This window comes from Nicotiana tabacum, chromosome 1, assembly GCF_000715075.1.
Source record: "Nicotiana tabacum cultivar K326 chromosome 1, ASM71507v2, whole genome shotgun sequence".
Taxonomy (NCBI): domain Eukaryota; kingdom Viridiplantae; phylum Streptophyta; class Magnoliopsida; order Solanales; family Solanaceae; genus Nicotiana; species Nicotiana tabacum.
Window position 1 is genome coordinate 142,974,848 of NC_134080.1, and position 24,457 is coordinate 142,999,304.

General features: G+C 38.4%; 1 long non-coding RNA gene and 1 pseudogene across 1 annotated transcript; one reads left to right on the forward strand and one right to left on the reverse strand.

Moving 5' to 3' along the window:
• Nucleotides 1-14,134: 14,134 nt before the first annotated feature.
• On the reverse strand, nt 14,135-15,140 carry LOC107770653 (uncharacterized). Its single transcript, XR_001644662.2, has 2 exons — nt 14,887-15,140; nt 14,135-14,445 (listed from the first exon to the last, which is right to left on the reverse strand). It is a non-coding gene; the product is annotated as an uncharacterized LOC107770653 (long non-coding RNA).
• A 6,201-nt stretch (nt 15,141-21,341) lies between these two features.
• Nucleotides 21,342-22,785, forward strand: LOC107770652 (uncharacterized; annotated as a pseudogene).
• The last annotated feature ends 1,672 nt before the right edge of the window (nt 22,786-24,457 follow it).

The following is a 24,457-nucleotide window of genomic DNA, read 5'->3' on the forward strand; positions in this document are numbered from 1 at the left end:
TTCAATGTGGAGATTGCCTAGATATGGAAACATTGAGTCCAAAATAGCGAGTTCCATCTCAACATTGTGAAAATGAGGAGTGTACCTGAACTCGACTAATATGAACTGCTTGCTGAGATCTTTCACATGTTGCTTGTATGGAATAAGCTTGACATCCTATGTTTCCCATTCTCCCTGAGCTTGTCGGATGATCAGATCTGAATCTCCCATGATTATCAATTCTTCCACATCTTGGTCGATTGTCATATTCATACCCATGATGCATGTTTCATACTTGGCAGTGTTGTTTGGGCAGAAAAACCGAAGTCGAGTTGTGGCTGGGTAGTGTTGACCAGTGGGTGAGATTAAAATTGCCCCAATTCCAACACCTTTTGAGTTCACAGCTCCATCGAAGAACATTTTCCAAGTATTGGTGTCTTCTGATGTTACCTCAACTGAATTCACTTCCTCGTCCGGGAAGTAAGTACTCAAAGGCTGATATTCATCAACCGTAGGGTTTTCAGCCATGTAATCTTCTAGAGCTTGAGCTTTCATTGCCGTGCGGGTGACATAAACTATGTCAAATTCAGTGACAGTATTTGCCATTTTGCTAACCTCCCTGTGGGCATCGGCTTCTAGAATATGTACTTTAAAGGATCCAGCCTGGTGATGAGGTAGGTGGTATAGGTCAACAGGTAATGTCTAATCTTCTAAGCGACCTAAGTTAAGGCGTAGCAAGTTCTTTCCAGCAAGGTATATTTGGTTTAGTAACTTGTGAACTTTTTACTCAAATAGTAGATTTCCTGCTCTTTCTTCCCGGTCACATCATGTTGCCCGAGGACACAGCCAAAGGAATTCTCCAAGACTATCAGGTACAAAAACAAAGGTCTCCCCGGTTCGAGTGGGACCAAGACTGGCGGGTTCGACAAATATTCTTTGATTTTGCCAAAGGCTTCTTGACACTTGTCTGTCCATTTAATTGCTACATCTTTCTTTAACAGCTTGAATATGGTCTCTCATGTGGAAATCAACTAAGTAATAAATCGGTTGATGTAATTCAACCTTCCCAGCAAACTCATAACCTCTTTCTTGATTTTCGGAGGGGGCAAATCCTAAATAAACTTTATCTTCGTTGGATCTAGCTAGATGCCCCTCCAATTGACTATAAATCCCAAGAGTTTGCCAGATGGAACACCAAATGCATATTTAGTCGGATTTAGCTTCAGGTCATACTTGCGCAGCCGCTCAAAGAACTTTCTCAGGTCCCGAACTTGGTCGTCTTGTATCCTATATTTGATGATCACATTGTCCACGTACACCTCGATTTCTTGGTGCATCATGTCATGAAAGCTGGTAGTCATAGCCCTCATATAAGTTTCCTCAACATTCTTCAAACCAAACGGCATGACCCTGTAGCAATAGGTGCCCCAGGGTGTGGTGAAGGCTGTCTTTTCCGCATCTTCTTCATCCATTAACACCTGATGGTATCCTGCATAACAATCCACAAAAGATTGTTCTCATGTTTGGCACAGTTTTCAACAAGGATGTGAATGTTCGGCAAAGGGAAGTTGTCTTTGGAACTTGCTTTGTTCAGATCTCGATAATCAACACACACTCTAGTTTTCCCATCTTTCTTTGGCACGGGAACCACATTAGATAACTACGTGGTGTATCGGACCACTCGGATCACCCCCGATTTCAACTATTTGGTGGCTTCTTCTTTGATCTTGTCACTGATATCTGTTTTGAACTTCCTCTGCTTTTGCTGGATAGGGGGATAATCGGGGTAAGTCGACAAATTGTATGTCATGCCCCAAAATCGAGGAGTGCGACCGGCGCTCAACCGAGTAAACCCGACTGAGCAAGCCTGCTAGATTTCATTCTACCCAAAGTCAACCTTGAACAAAGAGGAGATATACTCCATTATACAAACTCTAAAAAATATTTCATTAATAACTTTCACTTTGGTTCCATTAGCAGTTTCAACCATAATATCCAAAATATTACAAATCTATAGTTTCTTTAAAAATACTTGATTTCCAAATACCAACATTTCTACTTAAATCCCCAACAACAAACACCACCCACAATCTGTCTACGGAGCCTCTAAGTAAAACTGAACATTAATATGGAAATGCCGGCGACAAGGCTCCGGCTATACCTCAAAATACAACATACATGATAAACAACGGTACAGTACCCCGAAATGAAGTGGGGCTCACCAAGTCAGCTGAAAGGGAGATGCGTCACTAGCTGCGACCAACACTGCCTGCTATAGAAATACTTACAATCATAACACGAATGTAGCGCTCTCGGCAAAAGGGACGTCAGTACATTTGAATTATATTGGTATTTATGAACAAACTTTACCCCAAGTAAAATCAATCAGTACATAGATAACAAACAGTAATAGAATTAACAATCCAACGCACATGAAAGGAACAACCAAAGCCAAACAAGTTCCACAATCTCTCCTTTTTACCTTTCAACAATATTTCATCACATCAATGATTTCACAACTTTCACATATTCTCATTTCAATAGTGATTTCGATCACTTTTCCATCCTTATTACCTCGGCCACCCTTATCACCAAAACCCACACCTTATTACTTCGTGTTGCGGTGCGCAACCCGATCCCACCGTATAATCACATTTCACATGACAACAACAACAATTCACAAAGAATTTTCATAAACATCAATACCATTTCCATCAATCATCTCAATTCCAAACTTCATTTCACATATATCAATTCATAGGCACTTGGGGCCACAATTATCACATCATACTTGGCACTAGGCCACATTTCATAACTCAATCTCTTCTTTCCCACATTTCACATCATTTCCACATATTTCACATCAATATCAATATCAACAACAAGCCATTCAATTCAATATGTCAAGTACACATGAGAGGAATCATGAACCATGTGCATATACAATATTTCAGAAATCATACACCTCAAGTTTATTAATAATGGAACTTTAAACACAACGGATTCTTCCAGAAAGGAGGGGATACACCAAACCACAATAAAAACACACATCAAAGGCATAAGTAAGCAATTACACCAATTGTTCTTGAATTACTCTTTTCCAATCATGACAATATACAATTTAAGTCACAACGATAATTGCTCGTGACAAGTCACATATATATTACCACAGTTGTTTCAATTGCATTAATTATGATTTCTTTCCCTCATTTGTTACACAGCTCTTACCACATAAACACATTCACACAAACACACTTGGTTTGTTGCCATTTATTTACAACATTATATTGGGAGACTTAACCAACAACGTTCAAGGCATATTAATCACAAGAATAGCACAAGTTCATATCAACAATTCATACATTTGGGACTAAGACACCATAACTGTCACCAAGCAGTAATTCATGTACAAGGTATTGTCATAATCGTTCAACTCATTTACGGAATTTCACAATACCCTCTTTCATTACTTACCACGCTGGGTTTTAGCCATTATACACATTCCCACATTTGGACACATTAACGTTCTTTCGTTCGTTAACACATACTCACATATCATCATCCTCAAACATTTACAAGCTTAGCACATGATAAGGTAGGCACATCAAATCACTTTTCACAATCACATATAACACGATGGTGTGGAAATCAACTGAGACAATCAATACACATATTTTCATACAAGGTACACATATCGTATGCTCGTTATAACAAGGGAATTCTACAAGAGTTAAAGTTAGTCATACATACCTCAAATTCGCCCTTAATGATACTACAATGATCCAATATACTTAAGCAACCTCAATCTACAATACAACATTCAATAGGGACAATATTAATAATAAATTCCGCAACTTATGCCATTTAGGCATATCATCTAACACCTTGTAGGTATAGATCTTTACACCCCATAACTAATGTATTGGTTCACCCAACTATCACCATTAACCAACAATTCATTCCACCATCATTCCTAACCAATTTATAACTTCCAAAAACATATGCGTGACAACTCATCTTCACCCAACCAACAAAATTCCATCAAATAATCACCTTCCAATCTCTACAATGACTATGTATTTATATTAGGAACTTATGGCTTTTAATCACCACACCAAGAGTCCCAATACTTAATTCACACTCATATACCCATAATAAATTCATACATGTAAGTCTAAGGGTGTAGGATTACCTTTTGGAAGAAATCTTGCAAAACCTTCCTTTGAGTTCTTAAAGGAATTTCTTGAAGATCTATGTGTTTTATTAGTAGATTTCATCAATACTAGTATAAGAATAATGAACTTTTACACCAAGTTAATGAAGATTGCATACCTTGAAGATGGGAGGGGTTGGAGGTCTTGAGAGGATGAAGAAAACCCCAAAATTCGAGCTTGAATGATCAAAAAAATGAAGGAAATGTAATACCCGTTTGGTTTTTACACTGACTAGGGGTATTTTAGACATTTTACATGTTCCACCGCGTTCCTCCACGTTCCGTCGCGGTCTTCCGCGGTTTACAGGCTGAAAAACCTTGGTTTGCCGCGGTTCGCCGCGGCCGTGCTCCTGGGCGCGCTGGTGACGCATGTCCGGTAAAATGGTCATAACATTCTGTATACACCTCAAAATGACAAACGGTTTGCTGCGTTGGAAACTAGACTCAAAGAGCTTTAATTTGATAGGTTTTGAATCACACAACTACTTACATAACTGGATATATGATTGTCCAAAGTGAGGTCTTGTGCGCACTCATTTACAACTTTCGTTTATTCTGAAATTTTCCAACTTGGCTTAGACTTAGGCCTCTCCTTAGACCCCAATTCACTTTAATATGATGTATACGCTTATTAACATATCCAATTGATAATTAGCTTACCTTGGCACGACGAAATCTTAAATTACTAGGAAAAAAAATTCGGGGCCTTACATTGTGGACCACCAAATCGACACTTAATCCTGGCATGTCATCGTAAGACCAAGCAAGAACATCTTTGAATTCGAACCAAAGCTGGATCAATGCATCCCTAGTTCTTTCATCCGTGTGAATGCTTATCATGGTTTCTTGGACCTCTTCAGGACTACCCAAATTAATCGGATCTGTTTCATTTAAGTTTGGCTTAGGTTTATTCTCGAACTGTTCCAATTCCCAATTAATTTCACTGAATTTTGAAGATAATAGGATTTACATTGGAATTCAAAGTCAGTAAACTAAAAGAAACATCCAAGTTACACCCTGGAATAAATTGTGATGTAGAAAAGGTGGCAAGACTGGACTATCGGGATTCCCGCCTGATTGGGAATGGAGTAGCCTTCCAGTTTTGCAGCTTGGCATTGGGCCCCATATACAGCACCTCAGCGGTGCTCGATCCTTCTCCCGGCTGGACCATGTGGGTTTCATACAACATCTGCCTCATGGCTCCACATATGTCCTCAATTTCTTCAGCCGTGAAGGCCTCATCTTCTTCTTATTCATTATACTTGGAACCGGCTGAGGTAAAACCCAACCATTGCTATTTCGTTCATTTGCCCATGTCACATCAGTTTCTATAGAGTGAAAACCCACACCGAAGAATTTCTCGCTGGAAGGTAAAGTGATAGGTTCTGTGATACCTTGCAATGATGCCCCTAGTCCCTTCCCAGGCTTATAACCATGCTTGATCATTTCAGTAGCAACCATAATGGACGCAGTTGACAGAAAAGGCTGAGGACTTGAGCTTCCCTCCTCACATTGATCTGCTACCACAACCTCGAAAGCTTGATAGACTACATGTTCGCTACCTTCCCTAACTTCGAGACATGGGACTGATGGGTCCCGGTAAATTGACTGCTCGTCCTCTCTGTAGACTACAATCTCCTAATCTTCATATTCAAATTTCACCATCTGGTAGAGGGTGGAAGGTACGGCCCCGTGTGAATCCAAGGCCTTCCCAAGAGGAAATTATAGGAAGTGTCCATGTCTAGGACCTGAAAGGTCACCTCGAAATCCACAGGACCAATAGTCAAAATCAAATCGATCTCACCTATGGTTGTCTTTCTTGATGCCATCAAAGGCACGCACACAGACATTGTTAGGCATGATTCTCTTAGTCCCAATCTCCATTCTTTGTAAAGCTGAGAGAGGCCATATGTCAACCCCCGATCCACCATCCACCATGAATCTTTTCACATAATACCCCTCACATTTAACTGTCAAATGGAGGGCTTTGTTGTGGGAGGCCCTTTTCGGGGGCAAATCATTCTTGCTAAAGGAAATCTGATTGACTGCGAACAATCTTTCTGCCATCCTTTCCAGTTGTTCGACAGTGGTTTCAATCGGAACATAAGCCTCATTGAGGGTCTTTATCAAAACTTTCTGATGCTAAGTTGAGCTTATCAGCAGAGACAAAAGAGAGTCCTGAGCAGGAGACTTCTGGAGTTGGTCAATTATCTTGTAGTCCGCAGTTTTCATTTTTCAGAAGAACTCCTCTACTTCTTCGGCACTAACTGGCTTTTTGAGCGGGAAGCTCTTTTGCTTGGCATTTTTCACTTCCTCCAGATTGAGGTACCTCCTGGATGGGTTGGTTTCATTCATTTCCCCTGCAATTTCTTTCCCTTTGTATGTCACAATTGCTCTGTTGTAGTTCCAAGGGACTGCAGTGGGGTCTTTTATAGGTCTTTGTGGTGCGCGACTAATGACCACAGGCTCGTTCAGCGTAGGTGGAATCACTGGTCCCCACACTACGTAAGTCCCCTTGGGTACATACATCTTGGGTCCCCTATTCAACTCGAATCTCTTAGGAGGACTCAAAGCCAATTGTTCTTTCTTGTGAGCTCTGGGAACATAAAGAATGGCTTCTTTAGGGGGTACTGCCCGTGTTTTTTCCACAATCTTTTCTTCACTTCGAGGAGCGGAGCTACTCTTTTTCTCCCCATTATCTTGCTTTGCGGCAGCTTTTGGATTCTTTTCCACATCGGCTATGGCAATGATGGATTTCAGTACGGGATAAAATCCTTATCTTCAGAAATCATCCCAATAACTGGCCCGTTGTTGTGAGCCGGTAATGGGTTGTTGGTAACATTAGGAATTTCTTCATCCTTCAACACTATCCGTTTTTGCTCTATAAGATTCTCAACCACCCTTTTTAGAGTCCAGCAGTCTTTAGTGTCATGTCCTTCCACCCCTGAATGATAGGCACATCGGGTACCGAGTCGGTAGGAAGGGGACTCTGGATTTTGTCTATTCGGGGGTATGGGTTGGAGCAAGCCCATTTGGACCAGTTTAGGGAAAAGGCTACAATATGAGTCACCAATAGACGTGAAGTTTGTTCTCCTGGGTGGCTCCCGAGAACGGGCATTGTAGGGGAAATTATTTTGTGGATGTCGTGGATTATACTATGCTTGGTGGGGAGGGTTATTTCTAAGAGATGGAGCTTTGTTTTGGTTAAACTGTTGTTGTAGCCGAGCGTATGGCTGGGCGTTCATTACCGCATAAGGCTGGGGGGACATAGCATAAGACACATCCTGGTGGGGATAATAATGTTATGGTGCCCTTGGAGGGAAGTAACCTCTGGGTGGATGAGGGTTTCTTAGACCTGAAGTCGCCATCGCCACTTCTTCCTTCTTTTTTCGGTTCGCTACACCTCCAGACCCACTTTGAATTGCTTGGGATGTAGCTCTTATGGCAGATTGGCTCAATATGCGCCCTATTTTCAGACCATTCTCAACCATCTCACCGATCTTGATAGCCTCAGCAAATAGTTTCCCCATTGTAAACATCATATTCTGAAAGTAGTTAGCCTCTTGGGCTTGAAGAAAAACACTTACCATTTCTGTTTCATCCATCAGGGGCTTGACCCTGGCCTCTTGTTTACGCCATTTAACAGCATATTCTCGGAAACTTTTCGATGACTTCTTTTTGAGATTCGACAGAGAATTCCTGTCAGGAGCTATGTCTATGTTATACTAAAACTGCTTGACAAAACATCGAGCTAGATCATCCTAAATGTGCCAACGAGATATGTCCTGATCCATGTACCACTCAGATGCAATACCAACTAGACTCTCTCCGAAATAAGCAATTAGGAGCTCTTCTTTTCAGCCTGCCCCTCTTAATTGATTGAAATATCTCTTGAGGTGGGCTATGGGATCCTCGTGCCCGTCATACTTTTCGAACTTTGGGGTCTTGAAACCTAGGGGCAAATGCACATGTGGGAACATACATAGATCAGCGTAGGATACGCTCTTTTATCCGCTTAAACCTTGTATATTCTTAAGACTCTGTTCCATGCTCCACATTTTCCGGGTAATTTCCTCTTGGTCAAGGTTCTTCGTAGCCTTTTCCTGTCCCGCAGTAAACTCGTATCGGGGTTGTTGAGGGTAAGAGTTAGTGTTGAAATGAGTATGTTCTGGTAGAAAAGATGGTACTTGGAAAGTGAAAGATGATGGATCAAAGATTGGCCTGGGCACAGTTGGCTCCACCGCAGCCGAGGTTGGTGGTGCGGTAAATATGTTGGAGGCCACTCTCGAAACTACCTGGGGCCGAACCTCAGAAGGTGTTCCGGTGAAGTGAGCTGAGATGGTGGGGTATCCAAGTGGGTTATTCGGGTAATTAATCGAAACATTGGAATTTCCACTTGCTCTGGGAAGTAGCTCGGGGAAACCGGGTATAGGACTCGGCGACTCCCTACCATTGGACCAGGCATCCCACATTTCTAGCATGCGGAGGCGTAGTGCCCTATTCTCTTCAACTGCCACTGACTCTGAGGTTGGGATAACCGATATCGGGCTATCCTCCAAGATGGGAATTGTTGGTGGATGACCTTTTAACGACCTTTCTACACTGCCCTTAGATCTTGTAAAGTATGGTTGTGAAGTCAGGTTACCACAAACCAACCACCATAAAAATAGAACCTATACTCAATTGTAGACAACAAACCGGTTAGTTTGAAGCAATTAACACATAGGAAATCGAACATTGGTGTGTGATGCACCTATATAGTTAAATGTGTTTCTACATGTTTTGCAACAATTGCATGTCTCATCCCAGCTTTGTTTATCTCCCCGATCTTCTCTCTTGCTCTTTTTTGCACTCTCATTTTCTCTCTTGTTCTCATTCTCTTTTCCTTGTTTTCTCTCTTTTCTTTTTGGTTTTTCTTTTTGGTTTTTTCTTTTCCACATTCCTCTTTTATTTGAGTTATTTACAGAAATCATGATCGGATCCGATTAGGATTGCCTATGTATCACGACGCCACGTAAATCAGATCATCACATAGTTCAAGAAATAAAATGTAAAATAAGTAAAACATTTTTTGTTTTTTCAAAATTTCATTAAAACAAGACCTTTAATTTTTCTCTATTAGAAAGACTCGATCCTACATACTTGAGAATTGAAAACTAAAATAGACTTGAAACAGACTTTTAGGAATGAAAATACAGACTCGAAAAAAGAGAAAATAATCAGGAGTATATCAATGCCTCCAATCCTGCTATAGGAATACCAACTAGTCTTGCTGCGGGCCTACGCGCCATATCATCCTGGAGGCGGTAGAGATCATCCATTATTTGGCGGACAAAGATCATTATTGTGGTGAAGAACATGGACCTGGTCATGTCCTCACACTCGTTGCATTTCGTCACAATGTAGTCTGAGATTCTTCTAACCCTTTCCGCGATGATGCCCTTCTCTTGCAACAAACGCCCAATCTACTGAGATCTAGCCTCCAAGACCTGAGTGACAGTGTGATTCTGTTCTTGCAAATAATGTAGGTCTCCCTCTAGATATGCCATCAAAGCATAGCAATGTTCTTTCTCGGCTTTGAAGCTCTTTGCTTTTTTGGCCATCTTATTCTCGAGGGTGGTTAGCTTTTTCTTCGAGTTTGTGACTTTTCCATCGTATTTCCTTTTTAGTTGTCGAACAAATTCTGCCCGTCCCTTGGCGTTCTTTGCCAACTGTGCCCGAGCTCTTGCCAAACTGCCTTCAGATTTTTCTAAATCATCCCTGTACTCACATATTTTTTTCTTGAGGCCATTAATGAGTCTTTCATCTGCTCGGCTTCTTTCCGGTTCTCAGCAGCTACCTTCATCCTTTCGATCTAGGCCCGGAGGACTTCATTTTCTTGGGCTAATTTTTTGTTCTCACCCTCATCTGCAGCAGCTTGCACATCACTATCGAACTTAAGGTCTCTAATCTGTCCTTCTAACCTGTTTACGGTGGCCCAATATTCATTTTCTTTTGTCAACCACTCCCACTGTTCTTGTGATGCCTCAACAAATTCTTGGAGGTGGGGTCATTTAGCCAGCCTTCCTAACTTAACTTTCCTCTTGTACCAAGCGAGGTAACCAGGTGAGACTGCACCTCTGGATAGATCACGTACTCGGGCATTTGCTGTCAGACATTAGCACTTACGCCAAATCTGGGGAACCACTTTTTCGTAAAACTAGCCATCAGCACGGATCTCGACCACATGAAGGCTAAGGTCTTCATCCTTTGGCACTATTTGACATCTCCCTAGCTATCTCAAAACCCGGTATGGGGCATAAGGCTGGATACTTCTGAGACCCATCAGGAGGAAGTGGGGACCGGTGGCTGGCATGTTTATGATTTCATCAATAGGAAGCCAACCCAACGTCCATTCTATTTGATTTTCAGTGACGAAGCGGAGGCAAAATATCCATTCTGCGACTCCTTATGGCATGTTGAACCCGTCGACCATTGCATAAAACTCCTCTATGCAGCTTTCCGCCGTCGACCCATAGTTCATGTACTGGGGACGATGACATAGATGCTCAATCATCCACAATTGTAGCAACAAGTTGCACCCTTCAAAAAAGTCTGCTCCGGCTTTGCAGGCCGTGAGAGATCAGAATATTTCAGACACTATCATGGGTGCGAGGGTGCTTTTGGCCTGAGCAAGCAAAGTGTTGACAACCCCGGCTATCCGTACGTCGATATTCCCATCTTTCATGCGAAACACTAGAAGACCCAAAAATACCACCATGAAAGCGAAACATCTATGTTCTTCCCATTTTAGTCGATTCCCTTTGCTGCAGATTTTGCTTTCTTGATTGTTGAACCCCCCTATGTGTCTGCATCGCTGGTATATGAACTGTGGAGTGGAAAACCCAACTGCCAAATCTGGGTATTGGACCCCCTGCTTATCTTTAGCAAATCTAGAAACTTGTGCGGAGTAACAGCTTTTGGGGCAACCAGGTATTTATGTCTCAAAGCTTCGGACTCCCAACATAGCCGACTATCTCTTCCAAAGTGGGTGTGAGTTCAAATTTCGAGAAATAAAACACGTTGTGAGCTGGATCCCAAAACGTAACAAGTGCTTTTATTATGTCTCCTCGAGGACTGATCTTCAATAACCCAGTGAGACCCCCCAAGTAAAGGTTGACACATCTCGTCCTGATTCACCCAGATCTTTCCACCGCATATATAGTTCCAAAGGAATCTTGGTCATGACCTTGATTGGCAAGTTTTGACTCATGCTCATTCTGCGCATTTAAATTAAGGTGATTGGTTTAAAACAAGGTGAATTTCATAAAAGAGGTCAATTTTGCAAAAAATTTAAATAGCACGGCTACTTTTGAAAATACGACCCTTCAGCACTTTGAAAAAGAAAATTTTAAGGTTGTGCTTACTAGGTAGCCAAAAATTTGAAAATGGGCAATAAGTGGTTATTCTTTCAAAAACAGCCTTCCAGAGTCTTTTTTGGGACATTTTGGGCTATTTAGACAAGAACGACATTACATAATTTTATTTATAACAACATTTCATTTTTTGGGTTATTTTTTGGAAAAATGGCGTTGGACCCGGTGAGGGTTGCCTACGTATCCCACATCCGGTGAGAATCAAACTTGCGTAGTTCGGTCGATTTTGACATAATAAAATATTTTAAAACCATTTTTTTCACAATTTCACCAGAGTTTCGGTATACTTTGGACAACAGGTTTTTTTTCAAAGGCGGGTAATTATCTCTTTCATACCTCAATTTTATTTTTTCAAATTCCACCCTATTCTAGCAACCGGTCAACATGCAAACCGAAGCAAATAATTGCACAAAAGTAGCACGTAAAAATGCATCAGGATGGTCTTTTGATTCTGGGGTCCACCTGTCCAAGACGGACCCAACCCCTGTGTTGAGTCCCCAAAGTCAAATGAAGATGATGCAAACAAGCGTTCCTACTAGGGATATGGCATGAGGCTGAGTTATTCTAAGTTTAAAAACCTGGGTATATTGTTCTAGACTTGGTGTACCCGAGCGGACAACTCGAGCCGAGGGGGGCTACATACCGGGAACCAAAAGGCCATCCGGCTTTGTAACTTGTCCGAGCCTCTTTCTAATTCAAGGTATGACACTAACAGAAAGAGGAGTCACGCCAGCATGCATATCCCCGAAGATGAGAATAGAAGGGTTTCGTAACAGTTTATATACAGTTCAAATAATATCAAAGCGGTAAAAAGCGACATTTAGCACATTAGGCCCAAACATGTAATAAAAATCAGATAATAAATAAAATCCAATTATAACAGTTATTCTAAGATCGAATTCTTGAACGCTGAACCGAAGTTCTGGGTTTTGTTCCCCAGCAGAGTCGCCAGAGCTGTCACACCTCCTTTTTACACCCAGAGGGGTACATGAAGGAGTTTTTCCAATTTAAGTGACATTATTCGAAATGAGATTATTTAATTTAAATTATTAGATTCGCCACTTGGAATAGTTTAATTGGTGTCCCAAGTCACCGGTTTATTTTAAAATCCCGAATCGAAGAAATTTCGACTTTACTTTATAAGTCTGCGAACCAAAAATTCTAGATAAGGAATTCTGTTAATCGGGGAGAAGGTGTTAGGGATTCCCGAGTTCCGTGGTTCGAGCACGGTCGCTTAAACTATTAAGATTGGCCTAATTATCTAATTAATTACATTTTTATACTTATTGTGCATTTTTAACCTTTTAAAACGCTTTTAATTAATTATTGTTATATATCACGAATCATGTCACGGGAACCGAACCCATGATCTACAACATGTTTAATTTATTAAAGATTAAATTGTTATCGGGTCACATAAATATACCCCCGGATTTAAGTAATTATACGTCACGACTACGTCACGGGAACCGTACCCGTAGCTATGAAAATTATTTAATTAACGCACTTAAAACAAACTACGGAAGTTCGGGACATTTTCTATACTAATTTTGTATTTATGTGAGGACCATAGATTATAGGATTTTTATTTGTGTATGGAACACCTCAAGTTATTTTAAAAAAAAAAGATTAGCTCTCGATCTAATTTTGTGAGGGTCATGTATTATAAGTTTAAAATATGGCACACCTCAAATTATTTAGAAAAAAAGGTTATATATTTTAAAAGCAAGCTAAAGATGCTCCTATTTTAATCTAATTTAAAATTAGTTATCACAATTACGTCACCGAAACCGTACCCGTAGTTCTAATAATTTTAATCGCGTGCCTAAAGCATACTAGGGAGTATTCAAAGTGTTTTCTATACTAGATGGTATTAGTATAAGGGCCTTATGAAGTTTGATGGTAAATGGCACACCTCAATAAATAAAACGTCCAGCAAACTAAAACTCATTCGTTTTAACCTAGAGTTGATTCGAAAACCCCTTACTTGCGAAAGTTAGTGAAATGAGTCCAAGACAGAAATGTCTTGGATTCTCAGAAGTATTAGGACTTCAAATCCACCCGCTTCTTCTGTTGGGCCTAGCTTGAGCCCAATAACTTTAATAATAAAAGGGGCTTGGCAATTGTATACTTCATTTCATCATAAATAAATTAGCAAAACTAAAACTTAAGAAAATAAATACAACCAAGTTAGAACTCAAAACGAGTGAATTGAGTTAGGATATAAAATCATGAATTCTAACTATAGGAAAATGGGCCAGATATATGATACCATTTTTTAAACACTTGAATGATCTACTGGGAATCCTTAATGGGCTGATGACTAATTTCAGCCAAGCCCAAAACAATAGATTGCTATACAAAGAAACCCTTTACACAAATGGCCATACCAATGGTAATGAATCAGCATGCCAAAAACATAGATACGACAGAAAGGAACTATTAAAAGCTAACATTTACAATCTTTGCCTTTTTAAAACAAAAAAAAAAAAAAAAAAAAATCTTAATATTCAGGCTTTATACTGTATATAAAAATTACCCTCAAACATTCAGCTAGTAACCTTTACGGGGCTGATGGCTAACTTCAAACAAATCCAATACAATAAATGGATTCAAGATTCCTTATACAAATAATCAGACTTATGGTACTTAAATAACAAAACTAATGTACAAAAGGAAATCGGTGACTTTCTAACGTATATGAAATCAAATGATAGATTAAACTTATACATGGTCTAATTAAATCTTCAGCTTTCAAAGCCTTTTCCAGCAAACTTTAAACTCTTTCCTCAGCTTTATAGCCTACCAATCTATCCAAATATTGGTCAGATCTGCAAACTTCAGCCAAGTGATCAATAGTAAATAACTTTCCATTCTTCAAATTCAAAGACAAATCTACATGCTTCCTATACAGCCCATGTATAGTAAAAAAAAATTCTTGTTTCTACAGTTTAAAACCAAAAGATAATACCTACTCACAAGTATGCACAATAATGTTCTTGAAAGAAAGAAAAAGAAGAATGTGGCATGTTTCAATCAAACACACAATATCTATAGACCATTTCTATTGTATTCTTACTCCAACCATTACACCAATTAAAAAAAAACACATGAACAGAATCCCAAACTAAACAGGTTTAAAGCTTCTAACAAGGCTGGAATTCCAAAGAACATGGCAAGGATAAACAAACCAGCTTCATTTAAGCTCAAAGATTTAAGAAATCAACATTTCATTCAAGGCAACTCAAACAAGCATATAAGAAAGTTCAGAAAAAATACCTAGCAAATGGAAAATAGCCTAAGAAACAAAGCAGCCTGCAGTTTTCTAGCTCAAACATAGCAAACAAACAGTGAATCAAGCCCCAAAAACGTTGTTCCAATCTCTGAAAAACTCTCAGCAAAACCCCAAAAAATAGAAAGAAGCTCAAAAGTTTTCTTCAGAATCTTTTTTTTTTTGGGAAAAGAGCTGGTTTCAGCCGTTTGTGTTTTTTCACCCTTTTTTTGTGCCCTAATGATTGGAAAAGGATCTTTTTATAAAGGATATTTAGGGCACCATCCCTGTCTTCTTTTACTCAAATGCACCCTTTAACTTTTAATTTTAAACCACTTGCACCCCTACCCCAAAGAATATTCCCCCTCCTTTATCTCTAATAGGATCCTTGTCAGCTTTCTAGAAGCTTCCTTTAAAACTTATCCAATTTCAAACCCTAGCAGCCCTTTTTTTTTACCCTTCTTTTCTTTTTATTTTTTTCACTGTTCTATTGGTTTAAAACCAGTGGTACTGGACCTGGGTCATTTAAACTTTAAGCCCAGTAATTCTTGGGCTTTTCATACCAAGTTTGGGTTTCAAACCCAATATCAAACAACCTTATGCAGAACAATAGAACAATATTTTTAAACAAAAGCTATTGATCCATCTCTCTTTTAAGAAAAACATTAAGAAAATAATTAGAACTAACTAACGAGCTATTAAACACTGATGTCTATTATGCCCTAAACAATCCTAATTACTTTTGGACAGAAAAGAAAAGAAAAAAAGGGTCCAGTAGATGAATGTGAAGAGAAGGGATGAGAACTATACCAATTAGATTGACAAGAGCTTTAATAAACTTCAACAAAGGTAATAATGACTCCCTTTGAACTCCGATGAACCAACGAAACTCTGCCAATGGTGGGAATTGTTATGTGAATACTAGCCGGACATTCGTACATGGCTAGTGCTTCATACAACAATTTTCACCATATGCCTCAGACAAGGCGAGACAGAGGCTCAAAGAAATTGAAACGTTTAAAACCAATTGCCCAAAATCTAGCCAAAACCATGAGATAGGGTATTCTTGATATCAAACGGAATCATTTTGTTGAAGAAACTGGGGAATTCACGGGGCTTTGCTATGAATTAAGGGCTAAGTCAAGAAAAATCGAACAAAAGTGAAAAGTTCGAATTTTCATTTCTTACATTTCAAATTCGGAGAAAACGGGTGATCTTTTTGGGAAACCAATAGCGGGACATGAATGGGGGGATGATGGAGGTTGGATGGTCAAAATTTGGGGGCTATTGGAGCTGCTCCGCCGCTGTGAGACGATTTTCGGGCTGCGGAGAGATGGCGGAGGTGGGCGGTGATTCCAGAGAAGAACGGGGATCTAATGTTTTTAGGTTTAAAACTAGATTAAAGGGAACTGAAGGGGTTTGGGTCGTTTAATGGGGGAGGGTAAATGAAACGATGTAGTTTTGTCACACAACTGCATCGTTTTGGAGATGAGGGGTCTGACCGGGTATGGAAGGGATTGGGTTTGGGTCAGGGGCGGTTTTGAATGGGTTTTGGGCCAGGGAACTGGGGAACAAATTGATTTTCATCCCAAAACTATGTATTAGAACCTTCAAATCATTTTTCTCTCTTTCTTTTATTATTATTTAATCTCTTCTTTTTTTTAATTAAAGGGAAATCCCAAATTAATCTAAAAAGTAGAATTAAACTAGTTACCTAATTTCAAAAATTATAAAAATCAACTAATCCTAACTTAAAGGTGAAAAAATTAATAATTCTCAAAATAAAGGAAAAAATGTCAATATGGGACATTTTTTGTGATTTTCATTTTTAATAAAGCAAATAAATAATTAATTAAACCTAAAAATGTAAAAAACAAACCTAAATACAATGCATGATATTTTTGTATTTTTTCATGATATAAATAAGATCAAACATGCACAGAAAAATACAAATAATTTAAAAAATTCTATTTTCTTGGATTCTGTAGGAGTATTTCATATAGGGCAAAAATCACATGCTCACACGTGTCATGTTATAACATTCAAGTTTCCTGTATTCAGATCTCATGTTAGAACATTCATGTTAGTCCAGTACTTAGATATTCATGCCAGCTTAGACATGTAAAGTCCTATCGAGATCAATATAGGTCTAAAGCAAGTCGTAGTTACAATCAGAACAATCATTCGAGGACGAATGATACTTTGGGGGAGATAATGTAACACCCCGTAAATCTAAATTAGTTGTGGATGCATTAACTGAGTATTAATGTGACCTTTTAGACATGTAAAGCCCTATCAAGATCAATATAGGTCGAAACAATTATTTTAGAATCAAGACAGAGAGTGAGGTGCATAAAATTCGATCGATTCGACTAAGTTTATGGGAGGTTCGTCTTATGGCAATAGATAGTACAAGGCCATGAAAACTCAGGGCCATAGACAGTGAAAGGCACTGTTCCGAGCATTAATATCAGCACCCCTGACAGTGCAAGGAATTGTAACCTCAGCATTCCAGACAGTGCAAGGCACTGCCCAGGGCATCGTCCCCAGTGTCTCAATCAGTGCAAGACATTGTAGTTTTGGCACCTCTTACGGTGCCTTGCAATGTTATTTTAACGCCCCTGAGATGCCTCATGCCGGCGAGGTTTACCCGAGGTATTTTTATTTTTCTTCTCAATTTTGGGAAGTGTTCACTTATTTAAAAACCCTACCTCCTTCCCTCACACCCCAAACACGAAAACCTACTTTAGAAAGGGGAGCTCTCAAGAACCTAACTTCCCCAAGGTCCCTCCATCATCCAAGGTAAGCTCTAACGATTATCCTAAGTTAATTACAATTCTCCAAAACCTTATTAACATGGGTAAATCCTTCAAATTATTAGCTATTCGATTGAGGCACCATTTTTGAGAAAAGAAACGCTAGAACTCGAGTTCAAGAGGATTGGACATTAAAAAGGTAATGTTTCTACTCCCTAATAAAAAAGGTAATTATAGTCAGGCACCGAGTGTCGTTTTCGTTTTGCGAAGTGCTTCGCAAACACGGAATTTGCTATTGCGAACAAGAGTTCATAATTGTGATACATGTTGCTGGATAAAATATGGGAATGTCGGGACTTAGCTCATTTTACGTTAATTTTTAACCCTAAAAACTATAGAGATGATTTTTGAAGAGGATTTTCTTCCCAAATTTATTTTTAAGCAACTTTAACTACTATTCAATCAATTTCAGTTAATTTTCCATTAATTTTAACATCAATTCTGTGAATTCCATAGTAGAAATTAGTGATATTGGGTAGAATTTAGAAATTTTGTGAAACTGAGATTTAGACCTCGAATAAAAGTCGATTTCAAAACGAATTACATAACAAGGCTCGGGGTAAATGGGAATTGGGATTTGGTCCGAATTTCAGATTTTGACCAAGCAAGTCGGGATTGACGTTTGTTGAATTTTTAAAAATAATCAAAATTGAACCTTTTTTATTTGTGAGTAGGTTGTAAATCTTATTTGAATTGTTTGATCGATAATTGGCTAGCTTATGTTGGTTTGGATGCTTGTTTGAAAGGCAAAGTCGTGATCTATTATTAATTTTATTGAGGAGTGAGGTATGTATCGTGGTTAATTTTGACTTGAGAGAATTAAGACTTATTGGTCTATTTGCTAAGTGAATTATGTGAGGGACGGCATAATATATAAGGTAACGAGTATATATATGTTGTCATGGGTTAAAGCATACGGGTAAAAATTGTCTTATTGTACTGTGTTGTTTTATTTACTATGCCTTCCATGTCTTAGTTAGATTGTTAGTATTTAATTGTTTGCTTCCATGTTTATTGCTTATTTTGAAGTTATAGTGATGTTGGAAGTTGAAATTGCTTATTCTAGCCCATTGTTGAAGTGGAAATTTTCTTCCACCTTGCTTGATATTTTGGGTTATTATTATTGTTTCGTGAAGAAGAGTAAAAAGCACGATACCGTTCCATATTTGCATATTGTTACCATTGATTGAGTGAATGTGAGGATTAAAGCATGAACGGTGATGACATATACTTAATTGATTTATTATCATTATCACGTGATGATAAGAGTAAAAGCACAAAGGATGATGTCGTGAACATTCTTTTTTTATATTACATGGTGAGGTTGAGAGTAAAAATATGAAGGGTGGTGCCGTAAAATTATATTTGTATTATATGGTGATAATGAGAGTAAAATCACGAAGGGTGATGCCGTGCAATTTGATGATTTTATTGCTTTTACTTGATACTTGAATTGCGAGTTCAACTTGACCTTTTCGTGGCTTATTTCGGAAAGACACATACTTGGTAATTCTTAATGTTCCCGTTGTTACCCTTTTTATACGCCCTCATCCTGTTATTTCTTATAATATATATATATATATATATATATATATATATATATATATATATATATATATTTGCGACAAATAATGAGTCGGTGGCTTGTCTTATCTTCATCACTACCTCATGGGGATTAGGCTCGACACTTACCGAGTATACTGGGTCGGTTGTACTCATGCCACACTTCCTCACTTCTTGTGCAAATATTGACATTGGTACCAGTGGACTTTCGAGAGGCACTTAGCGGATACCAGTTAGTGATTTGAGGTAGAGCAGCATCCCTTTGCAGTTCGCAGGCCCTAGAGTAACTTTCCTATACCTACTGTATTGTTTCCATTTTATTTCGGATAGTATTGTATTTCTTTTGAAACCTTGTATTTAGCTAGATCTAGACACTCATATACTTATGACAACATATCTTGGGGTGGTTTATGTTATGATATTAGCCAGTTATCAGACATTTATTGCTTTTCTCTATTTTGTATCATCTATTGTGTTGGCTTATCTGGCATTCGGTGTTAGACTCCATCACGGCACCACGGTTGGGATTTCAGGCCGTGGCATAAAGCTGTATGAACCTTAAGAAATCGCTGCAAATTGCAGAGCCAATCATTGTAAGACACGCGTCTCGAACATTAAATGGAAGGGACATAGGTCTCTTCACTTCTTATGCACATCATAATGATCTCGGGAAGAGGGACAAAACATTCCTTCTATGAATAATCTCCCGACTTTCCGAATATTCAGTTGAGACTATTCAGAATGTGGGGTGACTATCTGTATCGGTAAAAAATAAACTCACAACGTGGACCAATATTATAATGACATGTGGCATGGGAGTCGAATTAATAAAGAAGAATGATGTGCAGAGAAGATATGAATAACACTTACGAGATCGTCTATGAAGATATCGTGCATGTTAGCTAAAAACAGAAAGTAGGTATGGAGCCGATAATTACGGTTATTGGAAGTCGCAAAGATGGAAAGATCATTAGTAGCCACAAATATGGAAAGAAATCGGCGAAATCCCTAATCGTGCGTGATTGGCTATTATTACTTTAACTGTTACAAATCATCCACGTAATGAGATTTAATGTAATAAATACTAGTAACTGGCAGAAGAACTAAGTAGGGTAAGCGGTTATGAATTATACCATTATATCAATCTTCTTTTCATATCTAGTATCCCCATCGACAAAACTTCAAACTTATAATATCAATTGTCAATATTCTTATTTTCTCTGCTATTGGGAGATCCAATTCATTCATATACGAAGAAAACGACAATCATCACTAAGAATTCTATTTCCTTATTCTCAGTTTTATTTTCTATTATTGTTATTCCTCTATATTTAGAAAAGTGAAGTAAAATTGATTGTTAGAAAATCCAAATTATTCTTTTATTTCATTTGACCACAAAATCTTTTTCTTTTTGGTTAAACACACTGTATTATACACCTGCAGGGTTGAAAAGAACCCAGATCTTAGCCTTATCCAGTCATGCAAAATTTCGTAATCTGATGGCCCTCATTTTTGCACGTTACACATACTAATTAAGATGATCAGACATCTGATTTTAATTTGACCTTTAATTAATGTAAAGGATTGAGCCTTAATGAGATATCTTCCTCTGCAATTAATAACAATAGCGACACCTTTATAAGGAATTTATACCTCTAACTTGCCCAGTAACTGACAGTTTGAAATAATTAATTCAAGAAGTGTAGCGAAACAAGAGAAGGAGAAATGTTGTCTGCCTCCGTTTTTTTTCTTTTTTTTTCTCCCTTATTTCATTTTTGGTTGTCTGTCTTTGTTTGATAAGGAAATTGACTAATATTAATTGTTTAGTGCAAAATTGGTAAAAGCCAGAATGAAGTTAATTATGACAGTTAAATGGCAGTACACAAACATAGCAAGGTGAGTTGTTTCTCAAACCCTTATGTTTCTTGTCCCAATAATCAAGACCAAGTCACATCATAAATGTGTACAGATCTCAGTCCATGACAAATGCTAATGGAAGATTGCCAATACTTGTGTGCATAGCTTCTTTGGATGTTCATATTGCTATCAACTTCCCTTCTTTTATCGTTTGGTGGGAACTTATTCCTTCCAGAAGCAGAGAAAATATTTCCAGGTGGATATAGACATGAATGCCTGAAAAATATAAGGGCGTTAAAGCCTAAGTTTTCTACAAAGAATTAGTCACTAATCAACTGCACAAATTTTTTATATTGTCAATCTTTGTCTTAAGTACTAAATTCCAACTCTATACTAGGAAACCTTGTAGATATATTCAGTGTAGCTAGGAACTTTTGTCTCTATTTTCCCCACTCTTGAGCCCATCCTCTATTTAACACCTTATCATCATTTGTTCCATATCATAACTCTATCACTATATTTTAAATATTATTTGGTAACATGGCTGCTGAACTTGGGATTCTATCCCAAGAAGTGCAAAAACAACAACAGTCACCACTATAACCACCATTAGACCCTAGCTCTGTCGCTGGTTATTGGATGTGGAACACTAAACAATCAACCCGTATAACAGTTCAAGATGACGACGACTCGTGGGAAGTAAGAGCATTTGAGGAAGACACAGGCAATGCTATGGGCACCACTTGGCCACCAAGGTCATATACTTGCACATTTTGTCGGAGAGAATTTCGGTCAGCCCAAGCCCTAGGTGGACACATGAATGTGCACCGCCGCGACCGTGCTAGGCTCCACCAAGCTCCACCACTAGCTTCAAATAGCAACCACACTTCTTCCCCCAATGCTAATTCAACCCTCCTTATTCCAACTCAAGAATTTGTTACAAATGGTGGACTTTGTCTTCTATACTTCTTGCCTAACCCTAATGGTCCTGTCTTCAATCCCACATTAACAAAATCTTGTATGAATAATAATTCACCATCTACTTTTCTATCTATCTCTCCCTTCCCCACAAATAATTTGATGTCTCCCTGCCCTCCTCCTCCATCTTTAAGCTTCCCAATAAATGGGCCTTCCCCAATCAACACATCATTTAACATAAGTGAACCTTCAACATCTAACACTAGTAATGATAACAATCATGATTATGGTAGCAGCAAGAGGGATTCAACCATTGAAGAAGAGATTGATCTCGAACTTCGACTAGGATGGGGATCATCATCAACAACATGACAGCCCAAAATGAAATTTTACACAAGCATGACATTTGTGGTTAATTTCCTAGACTTAATTTCTGTGAGAATTTCCTTTGTTTTCCTATATCTTTGTCTTAAATGGATTGATTTATTGGTTCCGTGTGAATTTCCTGTTGAAGTTGAGAGAAAAGGCAATAGGAGAGCAGTTTGTAAATTTAAAGAAATGAAGGGTTAAGTGTGGTAATAAAGAATAGTAGTATTATTGCTATTAGCCAGGGTTGGAGTGCGAGCTAGACTGTAAAAGAGCTTTGCAGTGCAGTGTCATTTTCTAGTTGCTGATTTGTGAGGACAACACAGTTGCACATATATTTCCGTGGGGATTATTATATCTGTCATGTTAAGACTCTTTATTGCTGCATTTATACTGTCTCTCATGAATATATATTTGGCTAAAGAGGAAAAGAAAGATTTTGTTCTTAAAAGGGTCCCTGAGAGTTGAGACATTCGAATTAAATCTATCCATTAAAAGGATGATTTTCGATGCGCTTTCCTGAAATTTTTTATTTTTTCCTTTACCTTTTTCTGGATTATATTCCCTTTGTTTCTTTTCCTCTTCTGCGTTTGGCCTTGCTTATGGAATACTCTCCACCCCTTGTGTTTATTTCTTCTAGAAAAGTCGACATTTAGCGGAAATAAAGAAAGAAGAATAGAAAGAACTCTAAGTAATTATCTTTCATTTTCTTAATTGAATTGCAATTAAACTCCGCCCAACCGTTCACTAAAAGGACAGAGCCACATACAAAAAAAATAAATAAATTAATATATACATATATTGCATACATTTTGACAAAGTATAGAGAGGGTGGAGGTTGGGATGTTTTGTTGTATAATAGGTGATCTTTTTTGACTTATTAGTAACTTTTTTGCTAGGACAGTAAAACAGCCAGTTTCTAAATTTATTTCGTGAACTGATGATTATTGCTAACTAAAGCATCTGGTTGGGGACATAAACCTCACCTCGGGATACCTTTCTACCTAAGGAGAGGAAGAGTCTATGCGCAAAAATACATATTAGACCATTTCCTCTCACTATACACAGAGTTAACTTAGAAAAAAATTAGATTTTTCATATGTAATTCTAAAAGAAGGGACCTGCCACATATCCATGAAGAAAGGCCCTTGGCCGCTTTTGGTACCTGTCTAAAATCCGTATATGTGATACCTTCGTTAGCTCTGGTGGCCTCTTTAGTGAACCAATCTGCCACTTAATTTGCTTCACGAAGGCAATAGATAACAGGTGCCCTGCAGGTGTCCAGAATCTCCATTAATTTCTCGGCCTCTTGTTTCAGCTTGTTGTTGCTTAGATTTTTGGTCTGTAGTATGTCATAGATCATCCTCGAGTCAGTTTCCACAATGAAGTTCGATATTCCTTTGTTTTTGCATCATTCACACACATACTTGATGGCTTTCAATTCTGCTTCACTGATGCTATTACAGATGATAGGCATCCAAAAAGCCATGACAAAGCTGTTGGGATAAAATAAATAATCCCGCCCAGGAATAATATCCACAGCAAATAATAATAACACAAGAGAGTAACAATGACACCAAATATTTTAGCGGGATAAAATACAATATCCGAGTGTAGCAATATTATCACTATAATATTACAACCCAGTAGTGTCAAGAGACTACTACAACTTTGAAAGAAATAACACTCTTTATATAAAACACCTCACTACAATATTACTACCACTCACTAGTTATCTCACAGACAACAATCTGTGGATTACTCTCTCTAACTTCTATTGTTTCTCTCTTATTTGGTGTGTCTTAACTGAGAGGGAATCATCTCTATTTATAGGCAAATTTGCCGACCACTTAGCAACACAAATTTGACTTATTGCATTGCAAATTGCAAATTGAAATCTTCAGCCGCCCATATGCATTCAAGCAGCCTATTTTGTCCAATTTTTTAATCTTCTTCTTTTGTTTGGTGACGTGTGGACCTCACAAATCTCTCCCTTAATTTTGATTTTTCTTCTTCAGTCCAAGTCTTGTTCTCAATCTCTGAAAATCTTCAAACTTGA